Source organism: Colius striatus, chromosome 1 (assembly GCF_028858725.1).
Source record: "Colius striatus isolate bColStr4 chromosome 1, bColStr4.1.hap1, whole genome shotgun sequence".
Lineage (NCBI taxonomy): Eukaryota > Metazoa > Chordata > Aves > Coliiformes > Coliidae > Colius > Colius striatus.
Genome location: NC_084759.1, coordinates 54,020,060 through 54,044,795, shown reverse-complemented (window position 1 = coordinate 54,044,795; position 24,736 = coordinate 54,020,060). Strand labels below are relative to the sequence as shown.

General features: G+C 40.7%; 1 protein-coding gene across 1 annotated transcript in view; it reads right to left on the bottom strand.

Moving 5' to 3' along the window:
- Nucleotides 1–24,736, bottom strand: part of CLYBL (citramalyl-CoA lyase) — a 178,901-nt gene that overhangs the window by 88,800 nt on the left and 65,365 nt on the right. The gene's annotated exons all lie outside the window — the stretch shown is intronic.

The window sequence follows — 24,736 nt, the reverse complement described above, 5'->3', positions numbered from 1 at the left end:
GCCTTATTTCCTTTGAGAATGAAATCAGCTGAAAAACAGATCTTATTTTGTATTTCAAAAGACAGCAGGGAAAGCCCCAAAATTCTGACCTCTATATTTTCATGCCTTTAACTATGTCCCTGTTCAATTATCCAAAGTCAAAACATACAAAACTACTAGCAGTGGTGGGATTAAGCAGCCTCATGGAAACTGCAGAACTTTCTTGATCTCTAGTAAATAAACACCTGGCAAAGCTTTATTATCCAATAATAAAAATCCTCTTTTCTTCTGCCTTTTTCAGTGTAAGAATTAACATCGTTACCGCTTTTGTACAGATGACTATGAAACACCCACACTTTCTTTGGAATTTATCCTGCCTTTGCCCATTATTCCATCCATCTCTTGAAAAAAAAAAACCCCACACCTATTTTGTTTGTAACAACACCAAGTATTTAAAAAATCATTAACAACATGATGCATCAAAAATGGCAACATTTTTTGAACTGCATGATCAAATACTATTTTCTGGTTCTTGTGTACCTGGCTTCATATTTTCAAACTTCTCCTTGCAACAGCCAAAGACAGAAATGTTCTTTAAAAGTAACAAACAAACAAACAAAAAGAATTAAAGGGGAGATTTTAGGAAGCTAGGATTAAAGGATATACCAAATACTGCAAATCTAATGTTAAAAAGGTGACGGTTGTCAACTCATTTTGATCTTCCCCAAGAGGAAACTGATGGATATTTTTATTACATGGAAACAGTCACACTAGTCCCTAACTCTTCGGTGGTCCTCCCATATTGTCTCATTGGTAAGGTTAGTAATCTAAAAATGCTAAATTTAGGACCCATGATTCTCTTTGGTCTTTGCACCTCTCTAGCCATCGAGTTGCCCTTAGCGAGTGATAAGCCTTTGCATGGAGATGCCTTGAAAGGAACAAAGCCCTCATCCTGCTGAGCTGGTGAGTCAGATCTTGATGCCTCCATGGGTGCATCTTCAGGAAGTATGGCCAAAGCCTTGGGTGCACCCTCCAAAGGAGAATTCAGCCATAAGCTGCCTCCTGATTAGGTTCATTAAGTGCCTTGAGGAGCTGAGCATGTTTGGACAAGACAAACTCCACCTGTGGGTGTCCACAGTAGGGAATTATTTTGGAGGGACACATTAGTCTCATCATAGTCTATCTTAACAAGGATGAACTTTGCTGTGTAGGCAAGCTCAAAGACCATAACGGTGTCAAGCCTACTGGGGCAGATAACATGTGATGGAGGGAAAAAGTTGGCAAAGGGATACATTTTCATGATAAATGCAGAAGTCTGTTATAGAAAAATTTATTTCTAAGCTACTTTTATAATTTAATTTTCTAAACATTTAAACAGAACTCTTCAGATGGGCTTTGTCACTTCCCAAGAGACTAAGAAACCAGCCACAAAATCCTAGGTTCCCTCTGCAGATCCCCCACTTAGGAAGTCATTTGAGAGCCAGTCAGTCAGACATCAATGCGGTCATTTCAAGAAAACATCATCAAGAGTGGAAGAGAGAAGTGGCCAGAATCACCCCTGCAAAACAATCTCATTTTATTTTGGCAAAAAAAAAGGTTGAATTATCAGTTAGCAGCCCTTTTTTTGGGGCACTGAGAGCACCTGACGGGCAAGTGCAAGTGCAAGTGCTCTTATTACATGCTCTGTGGGAGTTTCTTATCTGTATTTCCCAGGTAAGATTACTTGCATGGTTGTGGTTGCTACAGCATATATTTACCATGGCTGGTGACCACAGGAGAAATCCACCTGAAACTTAGGTAAGGCTCAAGAGTAAAAAGAGTTGCTCTCCTCCCCAGTAGCCTTGTTTTGCAGGATGCTCCTTTTCCCCCAAATACCTCAGTTTTGTTAAGTGTGGATTTCCTACCACACCGCACGGCAACACACATCATTGTTATCGGTCCCTTTCCCTTAAAATCAAATTTTAGAAAACAGTCCTGTCCCTGGTGGCTGCCTAGTGGGGTGGAACGAGTTGGACATGGCTGAGAGAAAGGGAAGAGAAAGGCAGGAGAAGAGGTCACTGAGCACACAGCTCATTCGGGAATGCCACGAAGAAGAAATTATTCCAGAGTGACACGGTTTAAGAGTGAGGATATTTTCCCCTTTATTCTTGACACATGCTGTTCGATATTTACCTAAAAGTAAGTTAAAAAGAAAAATGTGCTACCTTCTTTTCAGTCTGCACAAACAAATAAAATGGTTTTCAGTTCATAATGATGATATATAATCGACAAGCAAAAGTCCTGGATTACACGGAACTAAAATCTGTAAGGAGGCACAGGATTAGGTCTACTTCCACATAACAGTTTTCATGCCATTTAAATGAGCAGCTGTGTTTCTCTAAGTGTCATAGCACTCCACATCTCTGTAAAAACTGAACAACATAAAAACTCTTTGAACTCATTGATATATAACCTTGTGGCAAAAAAACCCCCATCTCCCTGCAAAAGTACGTAAAGGCATCATTTTGTTTTCTTTTAAAAGCCTTGTTTAAAAACCTCTGTCAGAGATACAGGTTCAGAATTAAGAAAATGAGATAATTAGATGACATATATCTTTTTTCCTGTATTGGACAAAGAGAGAAAAATATTCCATTACTTAATCTGTCTACTTATTTTGTTTGGTTATCATTTTAGATACACTTTATTAAAAAGGTGAAACAATACCACTGAGATGTGACTAAATTCTGCAGAACAAGTCAGCAATCTTACTAATATAAAGAAACAAAATACCTCTCTCAAAGGTATATTGAGATTATATATATGGAATTTGGATGGTTCAAAGCATCAGTTTTAGTCTCACATTGCCCCTTGTTTGTCAGCACCTGTTTCCTTGCTGATAGGAAGAATGTCATGGACGTTTCAATTTTTATCTTCCTGAATAACAGTTTAGCTGAGCTCATGTCTCGGTAACGGCAAGATTTGTTGTCAGAGACTAGCATCAGATGTTCTAGGAAAAACCTGTGGCATATCCACTCTCTTCTCTAGAACACATCCAGCAGGCAAAGTCTTTCCTTGGTTTTTTGGGTCATTTGAGTTTAAAGAAGGGAATGCAAAATAATAACCTCACTAGCTCTGACTACAAGCAAGAACAAAATGTGAGACACTGGTTAGACAGTACAATACCCCTGCTCTTAAAGGCAAGGTTTTCTTTTGGTGATAGTCAAAGGTGAACATTTCTTTAGATGCGTGCATGCTTATGTTTATATATTTATGTGCCTGTGAATATATCTCTACAGGTGCATTGTATTTGTTTCTTCATGCAGATACACAAGTACACATGTACGCCTACACAAAGATTTAGTGCAGCATGGTACAATGGTAGCATGTAAAGACACAAAGCATCAAAAAGAATTATCCTCCATAAATCCAAGAAATAATAAACCTTCTTTTCCCACAACACTTAGTGTCAAGTATTCCTCATACTTTGCAGGAATAAACTGCCTTTTCCTGCATCTCCAGCAATGGCATTAGAGTGGGAATTCTCCAACAAAATATGAAGTCTGGGCATGTTCCTACGCAACCTGATCTAGATGAACCTGCTTCTGAGGGGGGTTGGACCAGATAATCTCTAAAGGTCCCTTCCAACCCCTACCATGCTATGTTTCTGTGATTCTATGAAAGGTCTCCTCAGGACTCCATGTATGCTAGATGGAAGGTTGTCTCACCATTAGTTGTCGATGGCAGTGCCTTTTTTTTACCAAGGCTTGTGGTCTTTGCGTCACACATTTTGTATCCACACAACGTGGGCATCCTGCATATTTTGCAAGTATAGGTATGACCCTGAAGATTTACAGCTACTGTAGACAGAAGATGTCTTAGTGAGACAAAGCTGCTCTGCCTGTAATGTTACTGCTTCCTGTCTTTGCCAGATCTCTGCCAGAACAAAGCAGGCAACATTCTATTTCATGCTCTTTCCATTGCATCTCTCAGAGCTCAACATTTTTAGCCACAAAAAAGTAAGAGAACAATCTCATATCCTCTCTTCCTTGTCCCTGCTCAGACTACTCAGAGGGAATTTAGGGGCTGTTTCATGAATATCATCATAAATTAATAGGTGGAAAGAACTTTCTGGCTAAAATTGCTATTTACAGTGGCAGCCAGAGGCATTAAACTGCACTGCAAAAGGAGGGGAAATAACTAATTTCTTCCCTTTTGAGGAGCAGCAGGACAAGGGTGACCACTCCCTCACCATAATTATCCTACAGGTCTTTTCCAATCTAAATGATTCTGTGATCTGTTCTCCACCTCGCTCCTGAGGCTGCAGTTCCTGTGCCCAGGCTGGGTTGCGAAAACAACAGCTGAGCCCTTTGCAAAACAGACTCAGGTTCTCTGTGGAAACAGTGATGAGAGGCAGGTTGGTGGGAAGACTTTCACAGCCATGTTAAGTACCTGAATCTGGATGGATATGTATTGGGGTTGTTTTGTACAGCTATGGAATAACTGAAAGATAATGACTACCACTGCCAGTGCTAGTGTTTAAACAATTTATTTCGCTATATATTGCAACAACTACTTCTGCACAGGAAATAGTGTGAATGTCCCTTCCAACTCATAACATTCTATGATTCTATGATTCCATTGCTGGACACTCCTGATGCTCTACAAGATAAGTCCCAGCATTTAGCAAACAAAATAAATCGTCTTTTTACAAATCAAAAGGAAAACTCTCAAACAATACAGCTTGGTGACATTTGGCCTGAAACCTGCTTTTCCTTTCAACAAATAAAGTTATGTTTTGGGGTCTTTTAAAAATATGTTGCCTCTGTTCCTGTCCTAAGCAGATACAATGTCAGTTGTTTTCCCACCATGATAACAGTCCTGTCTGCTAACTTGAACATTTCAAGGATGTTGTTAGATTTTACTCTACAAAAAAAAAGATATTATAAACATAAGTAGGTCCCTTTATTCATGCCTCAGGAGCTCGTTTGAAAATGAAATAACCAGTAGTTCAGTTTTATGTGATTTTAGATACACCCATCATAGTATATTCTGTTTTATTATTTTCCAACCCCTGCAAAAAATGCTGCCTATTATAAAGAAATCAAACAGAAGACAGGTTCTAGACCAGGATGGACTGAATGGTGGAGAACTGAAGATACAAGAGCCTGGAGAGACAAATAAGTCTTCAGGTGGCTGCAGTATGTCTATTTCTCTGTTACTCTAACTAGGCATGGATATATTCGGATTAAAAAATACATTTTTTATTGCTGTAGATACCCGTTTACATTGCTTGGAAACCAGCCACCAACGAACCAACACTTAAGCACAAGAAGGATTAGGGTGGCTTTGAAAGCAGGGAAGATGGAGGACTTTGGTAAAATTGATCATATTGAAAGGCCATTAAGGAAGAAGATTAAAAAAGCATCTACAGGAGGAAAAGAATGAAAGGGTAATTGTAGGCTGCAAAAAGCTGGCAGAGAGATGAGGTGAGGAAATCCCAGAACCTGGATAGCATAGACACAAAATCTGAGGCTAGTGACTGGCAACAGGCGAGTCAAAGCAAGAGAGGCAATCCTGGATAGTCAGCACCCAGCAAGGCAGGGTGGCCCAGTCAGCCAGGAGAGGGATGACAAACGCATAGTGTCTCAGACAGATGGCCCCGGGAGTGGAGAGGTTGTGGTCCAAAGGGAGGAATGGGTTTGTGTGCAAGCAGTGAGACAGACAGTGCTAGGATGCGACTCTAACCAAGCCACAATTAGAGAAGACCAGGGAGGGACTGGGGAGGACTGCAAGAGAGAGGAACAAGGACAGAAGGTGAGATTGAGAGAGAGAAACCAATCCATCAACCTGGTATTCTTTTAGAAAGTCAGAAGAAAACAAGGTTAAAAGCAAGATTAAAAGAGTAAGGTGAGGATGTTTGTTTGTTTGTTTTAAACAGGTTGATGTCAGTGGGGATTTTGTTGAGGGAAGCATCTGTGAAAAGCAAGGACTGAGGAGTCTCTTCATGTGGCATCAGAGACTGAGAAAATGGATTAACTCAGAGCAGTCAGCTGGATCACTTAAGGAAAACAAGAGTAGCCTGGCACAAGTCTTTGAGTATGAAGCAGTGGAGAGAGGAGTCAAGGAAGGGGAGTACAGGGGAGGAGGAGGAAGCCAAGAGGAGATAGCAGGATCTTCATTTGGCCAAGTAGCTGAGGACAGTGTGAAAAGTCTGAGCACATAATATCACCTGACTAAGCACTTTACTGCACCAGGGTCTGGCTCAGGAACCTTCCAGTCAAAGACAGGGGAAGACACTGTGTAAACCATGCAGAAAAAATGGCAGTTCAGCACACAGAAAGGAAATGAAATGGAAACTTCAATGCTGGCCCCAGAAGAAGTTCTTCTGAAACGCTCTATGATCTGTCACGCCACTTTGCAGAGAAAGCAGAAAAAAATGTTTTTATTTGCTCTACACAGTGATTTCTCACACAAAAATCATCATTTTAATTTAGGCCTCTACATTGCTTTGCCAACACCTAATGTTGCTTAAAAAATAAGCAACTTAAGCTCCCCGCGATGCAGCATGAGTGACGGAACTTCCCTTCAGTAGCCAGAACTGCATCCATTAAATGTGTGAAATGCTAAAGGTAACAGTGTCCAACAATAGAAAATGAGGCAAAAGAAATTTAGATCAACCTCAGGAACAAGTTTGCCAAAATTATGGGTGGATGCTAGGGAAAAAAGACAATTAATACAGGGACAGATGGCTAAGCAAAAACAAAAGCCATTATCTAAAACCTGGCTAAGGAAAGCTTAGCAACTGATTGTTTAACAGAAGCAATTAAAGAACTTGATTAAATATAGTACTATCAATAGTTTGGATTCAAAGGAGTGAAAAATCAGTGGACTTGCTGCCATTTGTGGTAGTGCTTGCTGTATTCACCTTAAATTAAGGTGCACACGTTTAACATATAATGAACATTTCTTATCCCTGTTAGAAGGTGGATTTTAAAATGCAAACAAACTCTAGACCAGATATAAAAGCTTTAGTAATTTGTGGAGCCTCAGAAAACCATAACAGGGTTCTGTGAGGAGTTTGCTGTTCAGGAGATCCTGATGAAATATGACAGCCTTTCCCTCCCCTCTCCATTCTCCCCATAATGTATGCACACATATAGTCCTGGAAAATCATACTTGGATGGGAAGGCCAGTGCTTTGGCAACGTCCCCACTCCCCATCGTGTGAAGAGTTACTTCAGAAGAGCAGCAGCATTTTCTGAAAGTGCCCCACCTCTGCCACCTCAACTGATGGCCGCCATGGAGCAAGACCTGGGAGAAAAGCATGGGAAGCAGCCAAAGTGGCACAAGAGAGATACATCTTACACATGCTTAGCATCGTGCTAGGATAAAGACCTACAACTTCTGGCAACTCATAGCAGAAGGAGAAGCAGAGGCTACCATAGCTCTGACAGCCTGGTGGCACCACATCAAGTCCTGGGTATCCTGCAGTGCTCTCTGCCATGAAGCCCATGTAAAACTGGATGTGTCGGAGATGCTGCTGTTCTCCGTGCTGAAAGCAGGCACACTTATTGCACAGTTAAATCACTCTGCCCCATACACTGGAGAATTAACTCCAAAGAATCGTCTGAATCTCTGCCTGCAGCCTCAGTATAAACATCACTCTCTGAAACCAGCACGGCATGAAAAGTTGCACGAGTCATGAAAACGTACCCTTCCATCAGCTTTACGAAGCACAAAATGATGGCTAAACCTGCCTACCTGCCATCAATGGCTCATGAGAAGAGTTTGAATCAACAGGCCCTGTTCACGCAGGCAAGAGATGTTTAGCTCTTTTTCTATACTTTCCCGATACTTTAATTATTTTAGTAACTAGCTGATACACCTTGTTTCAACACATCACATCTCCATGGTGGCACCATCAGTTTGCCATAAAGGTTTCCTTAAGAAAAGAAACAGCTTCTTAATTTTTTTATTAAAAAAAAGAGAAAGTTAATAATTACAGGAACACTGACAGTGTTGCTATAGTTACGACTATATCAGCCTTTCACTTACAACTCCCCGTTTTCAAGGGTCAATAACTCAGTTGTCAAAAATCCCACTGGGCAGAAGCCTGACACACATCTTAGACATACATTAAACAAATGCATAAATAAAAATTGCCTGTTTCACACTTGGGAAACATTTTGATTCAAACCAGTCTTTCCAGATGATATTTTGATCATCCAACAGTAGACTGCGGTTTTTTTTAATATATATTTTTGGCAAGTCGATAGTCTTTTAGGTGCCCCAATGCTTTTGGCTGCTGCCAGAGGGAAAGGAAGAAGGGCCATCGTTTTTTCCTCCAGCCATTTCATCATCCCTCCCACCCCATCCCACCTCCCTCCCACCAGAAAGGAAGCAATTCTGGCTCTCAACAAAACTTCCCGAGGATTTTTAGGCACAAAAGCTTCACGCGCATGTGCAGCAGCTGGATTACCACAATAGACCATAACGGCCCTTAGAGCCGTTACGGTATATCAAGTGAGTAAACCGAAAACTAAGAAGGATTTACACAATGACCATAGTGGCTCCCTGGGAGCCGTTACGGTCTATCAGGTCAAAAATCCACTTTTTAAAGAGTGCCTAAATATGTGTATACCCAACAGGGCCTTGAGTCTCTGGAGTGACTATCACACACGTTCTCAAAATGAGACAGGGAAGAGAAGGGAGATTATGCCAAACAACGTAAAGAAAGAGTATTTTTTTTTTTACAACTGAATAAAAGACATATCATGCAAATTCTAAAGACCTATATTTAAAGGGAAAAAAGTACACATTTAGTTAAGAAATAGGATGTAACACAATCTCTTCATTGTCAAAACAGGTCCTTTTAGGTTTTGCTTCTTTGTTGTTTAAAAAAAAAAAAGCAAACAAGAACTAAATGAAAGAGGAAATTTCCCACCAAAACCAAACACATTAAAATATATGTTATATTTTTTATAAAATATAACTTATATTATTATCAGTTATATAAGTTCATGAGGCATAGAAATAATGCAATGGCAGCTGTGTCCTGAGTTGCAGTTCTGCTGCATTTCAAGTCTCCAACCACGGCGCAAGTTAGTAACACAGCTCAGCATTCCCTTTCTTTACTTCTCTCCCATTGTGTCAGAAAACGAACAAGTTATCCGAGACAGTAATTTTCTCCGTAAAAGTCACTTCTATTTTTTTTCCGAAAAGAAATCCGCAATAAATCATCAGCCTACTTACTTTTTCTTCTTCCCCTTCCTTTACATGCCATATTTGTTCCTGCAGCAAACCTGTAAGAGGACACTTTCTCTCTATGACCTGAGATAACGGTAATGTTGAAAGAATGGCCTCACTTGTCAAAGATTAGAGGGCTGTCTGCAGCCTACACTCCTCTTTACTAGAGCCAAATAGGCCCAATAAATGCTAATACTCAGCATGACGCATCGAGAACGTTAAGCCTCAACACCGACTAAGAAGAAAGTATCACAAATTTACTGAAATTATCTATAGCACAATAGAGAAGAGAAGGAATTAATCAAAGTCTCTCTCTTAATGCAATGCTTGATTGAACTATCCCAATCCCTTTTTAAATAGGATAACCTAGTGGCAAGTGACCCCGATGACACATCCTAGAGAGGTACACAAGTACCACTTGTTCGAATTTTTTTCTTTTATGACCTCATTAAGAAGGATTTTGAAGATTGTTCCTGAATATGGGAACAAAGTGTCTGAAGATATCTCTAGCTTTTTATGTCTTTAGCCTTTTGCCGTTGAAATAGCATTTCAATGAGTGTTTATAAACTAAGCACATGCACAAGCGAAAAGAAAAGAAGTAAAAGGTCCTTAAAAATAAAACAGACTAAAGCTAGCTTTTCTTAAATGGAATCCTAGCTAAGTCTCCAAGAAACAAGAAAGTTTTGCCAAGACGAACTCATGGTCGCATCTACCCCCCGCCCCGTTCTCCCTCTTTCTCTTTCCCTGTTATAGACCCTATTAATTAGATTTGGCGGCAGTTTTCCCTTCCTTATCAGGGAAGACAGAGTCTGCCAAATCTGCGAGTGTGAAATACTCCATCGCCAGTAACATTTTTTTCCTAAGTGTTTGTTGATTCCACGCTTGGATTTAATATCGAGGATTATATTTTATAACCAGAAACAAACAAACAGATTTATAACTGAAGACCGAAAGGCAAACAGCAAAAAAAAGCAAGCCAAGTACTGAGCCTAAATGTAGCATTTTTATTGACTTCTTAGAAACCAAATAACCTGGCATATTAGTGTGTGCATTCTGCAACAGACATTCAGCCCCATTGTACTACTTAGAAGAGAATAAAAAGAAACCCTACTGTTTGAAATCCAGCGGAACATCCCCACAACAGAGCACAACTGTTCCCTCATGCATGAATGGGAAGGAGATGAAAGAAAAGATGGACTTCTGAGGTACAGCAAAAAACAAAGACAACAAAAGTGCTGATCATGAGGGAATGACACAACTCATTGCTGCAAAAAGGATGAGAGAAAGGAGCTCAAACAATGGTGCAGACAGCTAAGTGACATGTAGAAGAATTGAAAAATCTACAGAAGTGTCTTTTCTTTCCACACTTGACGAGAAACAATTAAATGTTGGTACATCTGTCATAAAAAAGATAATTGAAACCTGTTACCATCATTATAGACGGTAACTTAACTACCAAAACTGTAACTGTCCAATTAAATGTTGCCCCCTCTGTTATCTACACCACTTGTTAAAATGAAAAAAAAAACCCAACCCTTTAATGCTTGTGATTATTTACCACCAGTATAGCCGTTACAAACCACAGAGCTGAACTGGCACGGTTTATAAGGTAGATATTTAGACTATAGGGTACCTAAGTCTATTTGTACACACACAGATGGGGGAAGGCGGGCACACATGGGTGCATGCAGGCTTACATGCGTGAGTGCACGCATTCATGCACACGCTCTCGCACACCCGCCAGTGAGGATGAATTTTGCAAACAGATGAGGTTTTTGACAAGGCATCCAAAAAACCCGAGTAAATTGCCAGAAGCCTCACTAGGTGTTTACTCCCCTGAACGTCCACCAGCCTGCGAAAACAACGCGGTGCTAAACTAATCCACCGACTGTTGCTACTTGCTTGATAACGCGCAACATCCCACAAAACTGCAAAGCAGTTATTGACCCTGTCAGAATACCTGATTAATGGATAAACGCTGTAATTGATTAGCAGAGAAGTGTGAATTAAAACAGAATACAGCATCAATAATGAGCTGCTGACAAAAGGTAGCCGACATAAAATGTAAAACGGTAGCCTGCAGTCATATCTCATCAAAGACATGCACTTCTTAAAAACAGAAGAAAACACCACTCCTGAAAAAAACACCCCACAAGCCCAGTGTCCTGTTCTCTGCATTCTTTAGCCTTTTTTTTCCTCTTGGTAATGATTAAACCACCAGCAAAACGTTATGGGAACCACTCGTGAATCCACCTTCATACATCAAGCCAGGCAAGGCAGTTAAATGACTCCATTATCCTCTGGGTTTCGCTACCCTTAAAGAAACGTGTCGCTCTCCATTTTATCCCGGTGAGCTGTGGTTTCGGAGCTGCAGCGGGCGCACCCGATGCTGCCTGTGGTGGGCTGTGTGGGCAAATCCCACCGGTTGTAGGTACACGAGGGAACCCCACAACGGTGTCACGCCAAGGAGACAACTTGGAGCTACAATCATCACATTGTTAAACTTGTTTTCTGTTGCCTTAAGGGCCTTGGGAGACCAAATGATTCCACTTTTGTTCCTGTTTCTTTTAAATTTAATCCTACTCTAAGGCCCTCCTTTATGCCTGACATTACATGAAATAGATTATGTGGATTTCCATATAGCGCCCTCAAACACACAAGTGATGTTTCTCTGCTGTAGGAAAGTGAGTTTAATAACACAGCTTCAGAAGCACCAAGTTGCTTCTTTTCATGACACCTGTGTTGGTCTTCCCATTATTTAGGCACTGTGTATTACTCTGCACATTAGGCAAGTTGACACACCTAATATAATGCCGTCAGATATATCAAAGCCGTCCTGGTACAAACAGAAGAAAACATTAGCTTGAGTAGGGCACTTAATGCAATTATGCTGCTCTGACTTCCTGAGCTAGTTCGCTCAGAAGTAATGTAAGCATTTCTACATGATGTTGCATTGTATCCAGCAAACACAGCCTCTGCTCAAAACAGTTGTTATCACAGGGTAAGTCTCTTGGAAGTCTCCATGTGTCCTTTTCCCCCTTTAAGTTAAAAACCAGAAGCTGTTAAACTGAAGACACATACTTGTTCTTTCCCTATGGAAAATACAAATAATGAAAAGCAAGAATGGCATTACTATCTTGTACTGTCTCCAAATTGTCTTTAATCCAATTTTGTCAATTTGATGCTGATTTTACATTCCACTGCAAAACACAATGTGTTTTCATAACCGTTCTACAAGCTCACAGATATGTATTCAGACACGTAGTTCTTTGGAAAGCCACATCTGTTCTGTGGATTCTTTATTCCATCAGCTAACCTTGAGGCTCATTTGGCTGGAGAATGATTTTTCTGCTTACTCAGCTGTTTTGGGATTGCTGTCCTTTCAGTGGCACCACGGCTTTTCCAGTTTAAATAATTTGCCAATTCAGGAGTAGGTTTCATCCCACTGGAAATCGAAAACATTACTTGTGTGGGTGATCCCTACTGTCAACCAAGTGAATATCATATTTCCAAAGAACAAGTCATCTAGCAAGCAAGCTTGGTATCTTCAGGTTGGAGGATCTGCTCTTGGGATGTACCTCTCTACCTACTGTAGAAGTTACCCAAAGAACTTGCACTTTAAAAGCTACAGCTACATCACGAGGTTTCTGTCTTAGCAATTTAAGATAACTGCAATTAAGGAGGCTTTTAACCCATCTTGTATTGCAGTGTCCTCTGGCCTCGGCAGCTGTTTGTAAGGACCAGGGATGGTGAAACAAAGTGTGCTCTGACAGGCCTCCACCCCACTGTCCAGGATGAGGTCCTTCATAGGAAAGTCTTTGTCCTAAAACATGGCTGAACAAAAGGAAAGACAGGTCATGGTGTATATGAGAGTGTCCCAGGGAAGGGGAGCCTGAGTCCTCTTATTGCCCACGCTGAGAGATCCTGTTCTTCAGGATACCAGCTGTTTTGGGGAAGGCTGAGGCATAGGTACATTTTGTTCACACAATAAGCCACTGGTATTTTTTCCTTGCTTAGCTTCAGCAAGAGGAGAAGGTGATCCTCCACCAAGACAGAAAATGGCTACGATGACTTGGGAAGTTTTGGAGTGGCATGTTTGAACCTGCTCAGGCTGATGGCGAGATTGAGCCCAGCTCTCCCTGCACAGGCAGTTGGGGTAGCACTGGAATATCAAAAACATGATGTGCATCAAAGCACTACTTTTTTTAAAAAATAAGAATTCAAGAAATATTTTAAGAAATAAAAAAGGAGACTCAGTGACAGTTCAGCTGTTTCTTGGAATAACTGCTTTACTTACCTGGCTCCAGAGAGCCTGCTGGTGCTGGATCCTGAGTCCTGGGGGACAGCTGCCCATAGCCCTGATACAGAAGTTTGCAAACAAGAATGGGAAAGCTCACACTGTCTGCAGCTGTGTAGAAAACAGCAACTTCCTACTGCTTATTATCAAACAGGGTGGTTTTTTTGGAAATGAAATCTCATCTTTTTTTCCTTTGCTGTTTTTATATTGAACTGTAAAATACAAAACTTGCTTTCAACCTAAAAGCAGAAAACATACTTTCAGCAGCCCAAAAGAAGAGTCTACTAGAAAAAAAAATATTTCAATGGAAGCAGGATTAGGCCCTTTAACATACTTTTTTGGGGGGAGGGGAGGAGGTGCAGGGGGCAGGGAAGAGGAGCCGAAACTCTGGCAGCTGAAGGTTCAGCTTGATCCCCAGAACTTTTAAAGAAGACATTCTTCTCCACGGCTATTGTCAGAGCTGGAGACAAAACAAGTAGAGGCCCTTTCAGCTGCTGAACTTAGCCAAAAAGCCATTTGTAACTCCTGCAGAGCGGTGCTTTTATAGGTCAGGGCAAACTCCAAAAAGATTTTCTCTCTTTTTCACTCTCTTTTGGAAGATCTGTTTAGGATCCAGAAACCTTGCTCAGAAATTTAAAAAAGAAAGAAAAAAGCCCCAAAACACACTTCATCACATTACAAAACAGTGGTAGAAGAATCTCTACAGGATATTGTTTTAACCCCAGTTTTCTCATCTGGAGTTACAGTTTACTAGTCAGCATACACACCTACAGTGGTCACTGCTTTCTCAGACATTTTTCTCCATATATTTTTGGTTGTTTGAGTCTTGAGATATCTCAATATATGAGTCAAATAGGAGTTTAGGAATATGACTATGCTTCTAGTCCCTTAATATCATGGATTTGTAATACAGTTTTACCAAAATGTTTTAATACCAAATAGTAAGTGCTAAATTTTTCTTCCTAATGAAATTCAATCAAATTGGACAGATGAGAGGAGTGCAGGGAACTACAAAGCAAATGCCAAGGTAACAGTCTTATTCCGTTTTTGCATCTGACTAGTGGGGTATTCAGTTTCCTGGGATATATGTCTGACTGCACTCTAAGGGCTGCTAGAGTATGCAGGTTTTAACTAAAATGGTGATCTCTGTACCTGGGGGACCAGATCCTCACCTAAAAATACTTGCCTTCCCACAACAAATGCGACCAGAAATATTCACTAAGAACAAGCAAACTAGAAATGAGTAAATCCTACAGGTTGAAACCATATAAAAGGAAATGCAGACAAATAGAAAACAAAAGAGACCTGAATGAATGGATGCAAGGACACCAGAGCCATTTAGTTAATATTACAGCAGAAAACAAAGTTGAATATTTTATCAAACGAGAACATTTTAGAAACCCACACACTCACCATTCCTGATAAAACACTGCTCTGATAAAAATGTGACTGAATAGGAAAAAAATAAAATGCCATTAGCTCACTTCTGGTACACATTTAAAGAGAAGCATCTTATTTAAATACACTTCCTACCTACAAGAATGAATGGCAAAACCAGTGATATCCACAAGGCTTTCAGAATATGGCATATCCAAAGCCTACTAAAAGCAGACAAAATCTCTAATGTGTGCAGGTGTTGAACAGTTCTATTGGCAAACAGAGGGATTGGCTGGTCTATAATCATGTTTACAGTGATGGTGGATGAATGATATTTGAGTGAGTTAAAAAAGTTTTCTTGATACTTTTGCAAGGTGAAAAATTGTGCCTTGTTCACCCCAAGAAGTATTTCAGCCTTTTAGTGTATTATTTTCTGTCAGTTCAAAACATAATAGGTTTCCCTATATTTGATACATATAATTTCTTTAAAACTCTTTGAGTGCTACCTTAAAGATGTGGTCTAATGTTAATTTACACTCATAACTGAAGGACATGAAAGAAAAGCTCCAGACATGGTGAGAATTCACAACATACACAGCCTAAGGATGCTTCACAAACAATTTTCGGGTTGGTTGTTGGTTCGGATTTTTTATGTTGACATGAGTATATCACGGTAGATAAATCCTGCAAAATGAGGTCTGCTCCTTTGCAAGCATCTGAAGCTCTCAGTTCTCCAAGTGAAGCCATGCAAATGTGAAGAAAACCTTTTGGAACAGGATTTTCCGTTTCTAGAAGGTTACTGCAGGTGAAAACTTGTCCTCACTGAAGCTGTCGACAAACTTCTCCCTGCACTGAGGCAACCATCAACCCATTTAAGAAGCTGATGCTCTGTGTGAAGGAGTTAATTTAGAGTCACACAGAGATGTTTTCTACATAATACTAATAAAACACATTCCAAAATTACAGATAGAAAACGTGAATTTACAAGACAGACTAAATTGATGGGTATGGCTACCTATAATATTAATCTTTTATTGTTTAAATGTTTCATGTAGTATGGACTTTCTTTGCTTACTACAGCAGTTTTGTCTTACCAGTCTACACATTTTTTCAAAGCAAATTGACATTGCTTACACTGAACTCAGTCACATAAAGGTGAACAGAATGTGCTGTTTCTTAAATGAAATTACTTTATTACAGATCTCAGTTCTTATCAAATCAATACCATGCAATCTTAACAACATCACTGACCTTATCAAGGATTGTTCTGGCATCATCATGCAAAGTGGCCCTGCTGGAGCACACATCTAGCTAATGAGACAGTACTAACTTTTTTTTTTAAACCAGTAGAATGTTTTGCATTTCAACACACAGCTCTCCTTCCAATTTCAGAGTAAGCTGGTTCAAGAAAACACTTTTTGCCGTTACATGCACAAACAATTAACACCCCTGCTTCCAAAACCACTGAAATTTGGGCATAATCCAGAATAATGTATCTTTACAGATTTTGTGTTATACAAATGAAATTAAATTCTGTCCAGCAGAGTTTATAGGAAACTTGTATGCTGTAATTCACCCTGGCAAATCTCTTCAGCATATAGTTACCTGTGACATGATGTGCACTAGGATAAGAGGTTTCTTTCAGGATTATTATTTGTTTGGGTTGGTTGTTTTTTTCAATACTGTGGGTCTTTTACTTGTGTATTTTAAGATTCATACCTGTGTAAAGTGTATTCTCGAAACAACTACGTAGAAACTTGATGACTTTTTTAAACTCCATCTGTCATCCCCCTGACAAAAAAAAGGGGGCTTATAGACGAAGAGTCTTTCTCTTTGAGTTACCGCATTTACAAGTGTCAAACTCAGTTTTAATTACTCTCCTTTGAAGAAATGCCAAAGTAGAAAAAAGCAGTTCAAGAAGTTGTTATAATAAATTCCCTGTTACTCAATCCTGCACTAGTGGAGTTCAAATGACTTTAATATTCTACTTGCAAATCAGAAATCGAGGCCTCTAGAGTGTTAATGGCAACTGTTCAGCCTTCGTGCAAACTCTTCTGCAGCCACAGAGCTAATATTGGGCAGGTACCAAACACTCTTTAACTTTTAGTCAATGGTATTGGTGTAATGAAGTGGGTTGCTTTTAGAATCAGCCACAAACTGACAGTGTTCTTCTTTATTTCTCATCTTCAGGTCAGTGGGCTCACATGTTTTGATGATTTGTGGTGATCTATTTTTCATATTTAGTGTGAAAGAACTAAGTGACTTCCATGTGAGCAACATAAACTTTTTTACATTTCTGTAAAGAAAATGAATCACACAGCACTTCAAATAAAGTTTTGCTTATTTAGGTTTTCTGCTTTTTAGGGCAAGACATAAAAATATCAAGTTGAAGTACAAGGATCTTGGCAAAAAACACAGGGATCACAGATTGTTTTCCCTAAAAAGACATGAAATTAGGGTCCCTTCAACCCCTCTAAAAGTGTCGTCTATAACTTGTAGTGCAGCAGTTAGGGGATTTTTTGGTCTAATGTTCCCTTTAACCTGCATATGCCAGATTACTATAATTATAACATGTTATTCTGATTTGTACTAGACAGTTCTATGTTTCTTCCAAACAGTTTTAGGCTCAGGTACCCCAAACCCCACCACTAGTTTCTGATATTCCCACAGGATTTGTGCAGGCTCCCGAGCCCTGGAGCTGTGCTTGGGGCAAGGAAGGAGCTGCAGCGATCAGGAGCAGGCACAACCTGTCCTCATGAGGGACGCTGCTCACCATTAGCCTTTCCTTCCTGCTCCACTCTTCGGGTGACAGCCCGAGGCCGTGGGCCGACTCATGACAGAGCAGAGCCACAGGGACCCTTGCCGGCATCTCCCCCGTCCGGCTGTCGGTGAGGGGAGCTGAGGGCAGACAGGCCCGGCATCCCGGCACGCTTATTTTCTTCCGCCCGCGTGTGCGGATGCCAACTCCAGCATCCATAAAACCGGGTTACATCAAACGGACCAACCGCCGTCATCTCCCCGTTATTACCCCAACACAAGCCCTGACAAAAGGCCGCTGCCAAGGCCTCCGCTGACAGGCCGAACAATAGCGGCGACAAAGGCCCTTTCTGCCTGTGCAGATGACATAAATCTGATGCTATAACGCCGGCGCGACTTCAGCTTGCTCCTTATTTATTTATTTAATAAGCCACTGTCATCCATCTCGGGAAGGTGGCTTGCAAACTCCAAATTAATCAAGCCACTGAATGCGAATTTCCATATTGCTCTGCCAAAGGTCTTCTCCACATCAATTGCTGGGAGAAGGCCCCCGTTGTGCTTTGGTGTATTGTGCGCGGCGCTACTGCTGCTGCTAAAAGCCACTCTGTTTTTAATAAACATGCATTGTTCTTTTTGTAGTAAATCCAGGAAATAATACCCAACTGGGAGTTTGGGTGCAGGCTTTTTTGTAGTGTAAGTGGAGCGATGGATGCATTTTCACGTCTGTTAGCACCGTGATGGCTCCATTTGTTACTGCTTGGAAGGTATTTCACTTTTCAAAACATAAATTAAACAAACATTGAGGTAATGCTTTCTTGTTTATCTTGGCAAACCCCAAGCTAAAGTCACCAATCCAGTATTTCTGCATCACTTGTTCTGCTTCACCGAATGGGAGGTTCAGCTCCAGGTGCCCTGTGCACAGCCATTTACCCAGCTGCCAGAGTCTGATTTTGCAGAGCGCTCTGAGTGACTTACCTTGGCACTACTGAATTAAGTGAAACAAAAAAGTCACTGACTTCAAGGACCTAGGATTTGACTTGTCTGCCCTTTAAAATTCTTTAGTCAACTAAATATTGGGTCTTGAGTCTATGTGAGCTACCTGTTTTCCTTAGACGGTCTGTGGAAGAAAGAGGCAAGTCCCCACAGAACTACCCTCCTGAGGTAGTTCTCTCTCTAATACACACCCACCATCTTTTGTTGTATGAGCTGTGCCACCCAGCAGAGAGGACAAGCAGAAGTGTGGCAGTGCCAAGAGGGTAGGTGCAAAAGGAAAAGGGTTGACCCCCAGGTGAAGTGGTGGCCACAGAGACTTGTAGCATGTGGACTTGCAGTACAGCGCCATGGACAGGTTTGTTTTACAGTCCGCCACTAGAAAAATGCTCCTCAGTAGCATAACAAGGAAGGAAAACAAGAGGTGGATCAACATCACCGCAAAATCAGAAGTGAGATGATAGGACTCTTTCACCTACCCTGTTTGAGCATATATTTGATGCTTTCCAGGTCTTTCTTACAGATGTGGAAATGGATCTTACCTCTCCCACAGGAGGTTGTTTCAATTCCTAAAGATAAGAAAAAGTCTCCATTCCAAAATTTTGTATTCAAGAATGTTTATAGGGAGTTTTCACTAGAAATTGAAGTCTCATCTTTTTTATTTCATCATGAATGGTCTTTGGAAACAAACAAGCAAAACGTTTTAAACAGTGCAACTAAAAATTCCTTCTCCACTCAGCTAGCCAGCTTCTTCATTTGCACAATATTGTAGTAGTGTTTTCCAGAATAAAATTATCTCTGAATAATTTTATTGCAAGACAAGGAAACACAATACAGATGGCACTCATAATAAGAATAGAGTTTGATGGACAACAGGCACAATAAAATCTACCAGTGAACCAAGAGATGAGATAACTAAAGATATGTTCACTGTGTTTTAAGCATTTCTATTCTACGAAATAGCAAGGTAATTTCTTCAGTAGATATTCTCACTTGACTAAACTTTTCACTCCAGAAATACTACGGCTCCATTCAGGACGGGCTGGAGCTGCAAATGCTGAGAAAGGACACTAACAGATGTCATGTTTTCTATTTCAGTAGCACCTTCTCACTAAAAAAAAAAGCCCATCCCAAACCCAGTAGAAAATAGTAAGTTGATCTTCACAGTGTATCTCCCATGGAAAACATTTTTCTAATGAGGGTTAATTATTTTCTTTTGAAGGATAGGCAGTGAAGAAGCTACCCAGCAGCTGCTGTCTAGTGCAAAAGCAAGAGCTGGGGTTCTCGTGCTAGGCTCAGGAAGCTCAAATGTACAATGACCCACAGGAGGGATTTTACAGCCAAGCAATAACACACCCAGGGTTATCCATGTGAACAAGCTATTTGACTTCCAAGAACAGAAAATAGATGGGAGCAGAAACTACAATGAAGTCTGAGTTTTCAAAAATGAGCAGGGCTGGGAGGGGAAACATTTGGGTCCCAATCTGTGCCCTCAGGACTGGTTTTGATTTTTATCCTATGACTCTTCTGCAGGAAGAAGCAGAGTTTCTGTGAAAGCACTGGGAATGGGAACTACCCATCAACCTGTGAGATCAGGCAATAAAAAAACAGACCAAGCCTGAGCAGTGGGCCTGGGTGGAGCTTGCTCACTTCCAGCCAGCTTCATGTAGGAAAAAATATCTGAGCTAGCAGATAGACTTGGAACAAAAACATGAGTGAAACCTGTAAAGTAATGAGAGCATCTCCAGCTTGAAATTACAGATGCATTGACTTGGACTTTTTAACATCATCCAATAGTCTCAAGGCAGACAAATCGAAATGTTAACAATGAGCAAAAGCAAAAAATCTCCAGACAGAAAACACTTCCACAAAATCCTACATGAGAAAGGTGATTTTCCCCCCACCCATTTTGATGCATAGGTATCTTTCTGTGTAACTATTTAACATACAGTTTTTAAGCCATATTGAAGACACCCATAAAAATATGTGCTTGAAAATATATTCTAAATAGCTCCATGCTTAAAATAGTAAGGTATCCATTTTTCTTTTTTAAATTGTTAATTAATACTGTTCACAGTGCTACAGCCCAGCTGATGAAGGGAACTGCATTCAGACTCCTAAAATGCCTGTCTCCAGGACCATCAGGGTTAGTTTCTGAGTGGCACGTTTTTAAAACATTTAATCAGTGATCTGAATATGTGTCAACACTTTCTAGTAGTGTGCTATAAAACGTGAACCATGTCAACAGAAACATAAAAAGGCGACACACTTGGGACACTGAGCTTTTATGCTGACACACTGTAATAATATCATTTTAAAATTTATCATCTGCTTAGCCACAAGCAACAATTAATCTTTCTGACTAATCGTACAATGGTTTAAATAACACCTCCAAGAGAAGAAAAAAAACCCCAAAAACCAACAAACCAAACCATGTTCCATTTTTACTTTCATTGCCTTCCCAATTGCACCGCTTTCAAATCCTTACAGAGCAACACGCAATAAATTCTGCAATGAGGATAAAAATGTTAGCAAATAATATGTTTCCCCCTCCTCAGTTAATAAAATTACTTAACACCGAGCCTGCAAGCAAAAAGAAAACCCCAGGAGTAACACAAGCACCAGTGGGCTCAGTTCTGTCGCATTTCTGTCGCATTAAGTGACATTTTATTCCCAAATCACTTAACCTTTGACTTTTATAACTAAACATGCAGACCTTGAATTGTTACCATGGAGGGGACCAGAGAGTGATACCACTGCCAGGCACTTGAAACAGTGTCCCACGGTAGTGGATGGCTATGGGATGGAAATAAGAACTCTAGTTTCTGAATAAAACTTTTTGCCTGGAAAAGAAGTCAGACAGGAAAATGGAAGGAAAGGAGATGAGGCCTCATTTCTGCTAATGGCCCCTCCACCATATAGCACCAGGCACATCTCCTCAGGGACCCTGCACAGGCGTTTTCAGTGTTGCCACCTGTGGTACAAGTGCCAGGCAAAGAACAGGTTAATAATCCGGCAGAGGTGGGAAAAAACACTTTATAATTAAAGGCTAAATTCCACTGAACCCAGCTGGAGCTGCATGGGGGTAGATGACAGCTGCACCCCTCCATCCACCTGTACAAGTCTGTGCTGTGGATAGAGAGGGAAACCTAAAGGTTCTTGAGCACAAAAGCAATGGTGACAAATGTTGGATGCAGTGACCAGCTGTGGCCCCACTGAAAACAGACAGCAATGTTGCAGTGTGGGAAGACAGGGGATTTTTGGGGAATAGCTTTAGAAATAACAAGGTGAAACTGAGAGTGGCAAATGCCAACTGCACCTTCAGCATAGAGGGAGAGAGGCTGGGAGCCCTGCAGAGAGCTGCAGCGTGATTTTCTGCAGTAAACACTAGAAGCTTCATTACTTTGCACTTTTGCTGTTGACAAGGCAGGCACAGGTAAGCCCTGGAGAACAACCCTGCATCAGACTTTTGCACTTGGAACTTTGACTTTCTTTTTTGCCAAAAAAAAAAAAAAAGCACAACAAGGTAGCTGCATGGAATGATGTCAAACCACATAGATAACTCTGGGCTTCTGCAATAAAAGCATCACTGATCGTCACACATTTGCCCACATGAGCTCACTCACACTAAAAACCAGCAAAGGTGAAGGCATCTCTCGCTTCACCTACAAGACCCTTACTGCTGAGCAACAGGGAGACACTGGTCATCTCACTGAGCATGATCCCATGGCTGGACAAATATTTGGTCTAACACAAAGGGGCTTGCTCTGTGATTAGAGATTCTTTACTCTTTGGCAAAAAGCACCTTAAAGTCATACCATGAATTAATGCCTAGTTTGGAAGCTTTGGAAGAACTGGCAAAACAATACTCAGCTGTATCCATTATGAGGAAAGGTAATGATGGTCAGCCAAATAAACTAACTCTTAAAATCTGTTTAATGAGTGTCAGCTTTTCATGGCATGAAACAGGCACCCAGGCTTCCTGCAAAACACTTTTCAGTTTACAGCATGCTCTTAATTAATTGCAGTATCATCCCCAGGAGCTGCATTTCAAAAGGCAGACATATAGGTAGGGACATCAGAAAACAGAAATGGACCAGAAACCACGGCAAATATAAGTGTAGTGAATGACAGCATTAGCAGAACTGTTGCGAGATGGATGGATGGATGGATGGATGGATGGATGGATGGATGGATGGAGAATGACATTTTGCCCCCTCATTTCATGGCTGTTGCATCAAAATATTGCTGACATCTGTTGTGTTTTCAGACATCCTTAACTCTACTGCTAGAAAAGATAATGTTCAGCTGCAGCTGCCAAAACTATGCAGGGGAAGCTGACTATTTGCAACAAGTAACTTCAAGAGGATTGGCCCTGGACCATACAAAGTCATTTGTTCCTCATGCCAGATGACATTTTGCAGTTTACTTTGCAAATTATAGAAGCATGGTAAGACTTCTGGAGAGCAGTGACTAATGTTAAAACAAATATAATTCTACTATGACAAGGAAGGTGTTCACAAACTGCAGGAAGCAGTTTAAAATAAATTGATGTAGGTTTTGAATTGTCCACAAGTTGGGTTTAGCTTCCTTCCATTTACCTTTTACTGCATTAACATTTCTTTTGTGATGGCTGCTGCTGGGAACCTATTGTAAGTTTGGGCAATTAGGATTTTTGTTCCATCTGTCCCTCCCCTCAGTCAATACTGTAGCATCAAAAGAGGCCAATTCAGTGTAGGCTGGCTCCGGCTCTAAAGCCAGCTAAAAGAGATGTTAGAATTCGCTACTGCTCAGGGTGGAAAAGATAGGGGGGGAAAAAAGCTATAATCATAAAAATGCTGTTTCAGGCTTGTTGAGTTCTTAAAATAATCTGACTTAAACCTCCTACACAATGCTCACAAGTCAGAGCATGGTAATATACTTCAATGTAGGTTGCCCTTCTCTCTCTAAATCCAAACTAAAATAGATGTTAGAAATCATTACTGGGCTATGTCAAATACAGACTAGCAGTGTAATCAGAGGGCTGTGGCTTCAGGTTTCAATGGTTCTTAAAATAATCAGCCTTAAACCTTCTGCAGGAATCAAAGCCTGGTCATTTATATTTTTGTAAGGTGGAGGATTCCACTGCCTCAGCCTTCTCCCTGACAAAAAAACAGCTTTTCTCTTTTTTTTTCCATTGGAATAACATCCATGGCAGATATTGGCAGGTAGAAAGACAGTGGAAACTAGGCAGTTCATTTTTATCAGGAGGTTAACTCCATGCCGAGTCTAGGTATGACCTCAGAACAAAACCCAAGTGCCTCATCTTCACTGTGTTTTTACCTGAGCTCAGCAGATGTATATTAGCTACCTGAACTCAAAACTGCTTTGCAAAGTGAAGACAAACCTCATATCTCACTATGGAGCACAATGTTAAAGCAGGCAGTTTTGCTCCTTTCCCAAAGTGTGAATTCCTAGTCTCCTATTTTCATGTATGCATTCCACGGGCTTGCTGCTCAAATACAAACCAAAACAAAATAAGGAGAACACAGGTGTGACGAGGAGCTTACTCTTCTTCCACTCACCCAAAGGGCTCCTTCTGTGTGATCAATTAGTTCTTCCTCTTTCTAATCCCATCCTGCTTCTGCCTCTTATTTAATACAGGTTTTCTGTGGGTGCAGATTAACCACAGCCCTATTTTCAAGTGTAAGTGCTTCTAACAAGGCACAAGTTATCTGTGATGCAGGCTATAGACATGAAAATAAGGTAATCTTCCTATTCTTTTGCAAATGTCCAGGAAAGAATATGCTTAACATTGTGTAATAACATCCGGACAGGGGTAGGAGGGAAGGGGCAGGGAGCACCTCTGATGCTCCTGGCATAGGCTTGTGCTCATTAAAGCTAAATAAAAAGAAAATGGGCACAAATAACAATACTCATACAGGCATTTGCCTCTTCTTTTTGTCAACATTCGGAGTTCTAACTGTGCCCTTGGGATTTATCAACATTATAAAACGTGGTATGCTGTCTTTTGTTCACACTTCCTCTCTGAGAGTCATAGACCTAAAGAACGATTTAAAACGGAGGCTAAATCTCAAGATTGCCTGATTGCAGAGAAAAGCTTGCAAATATA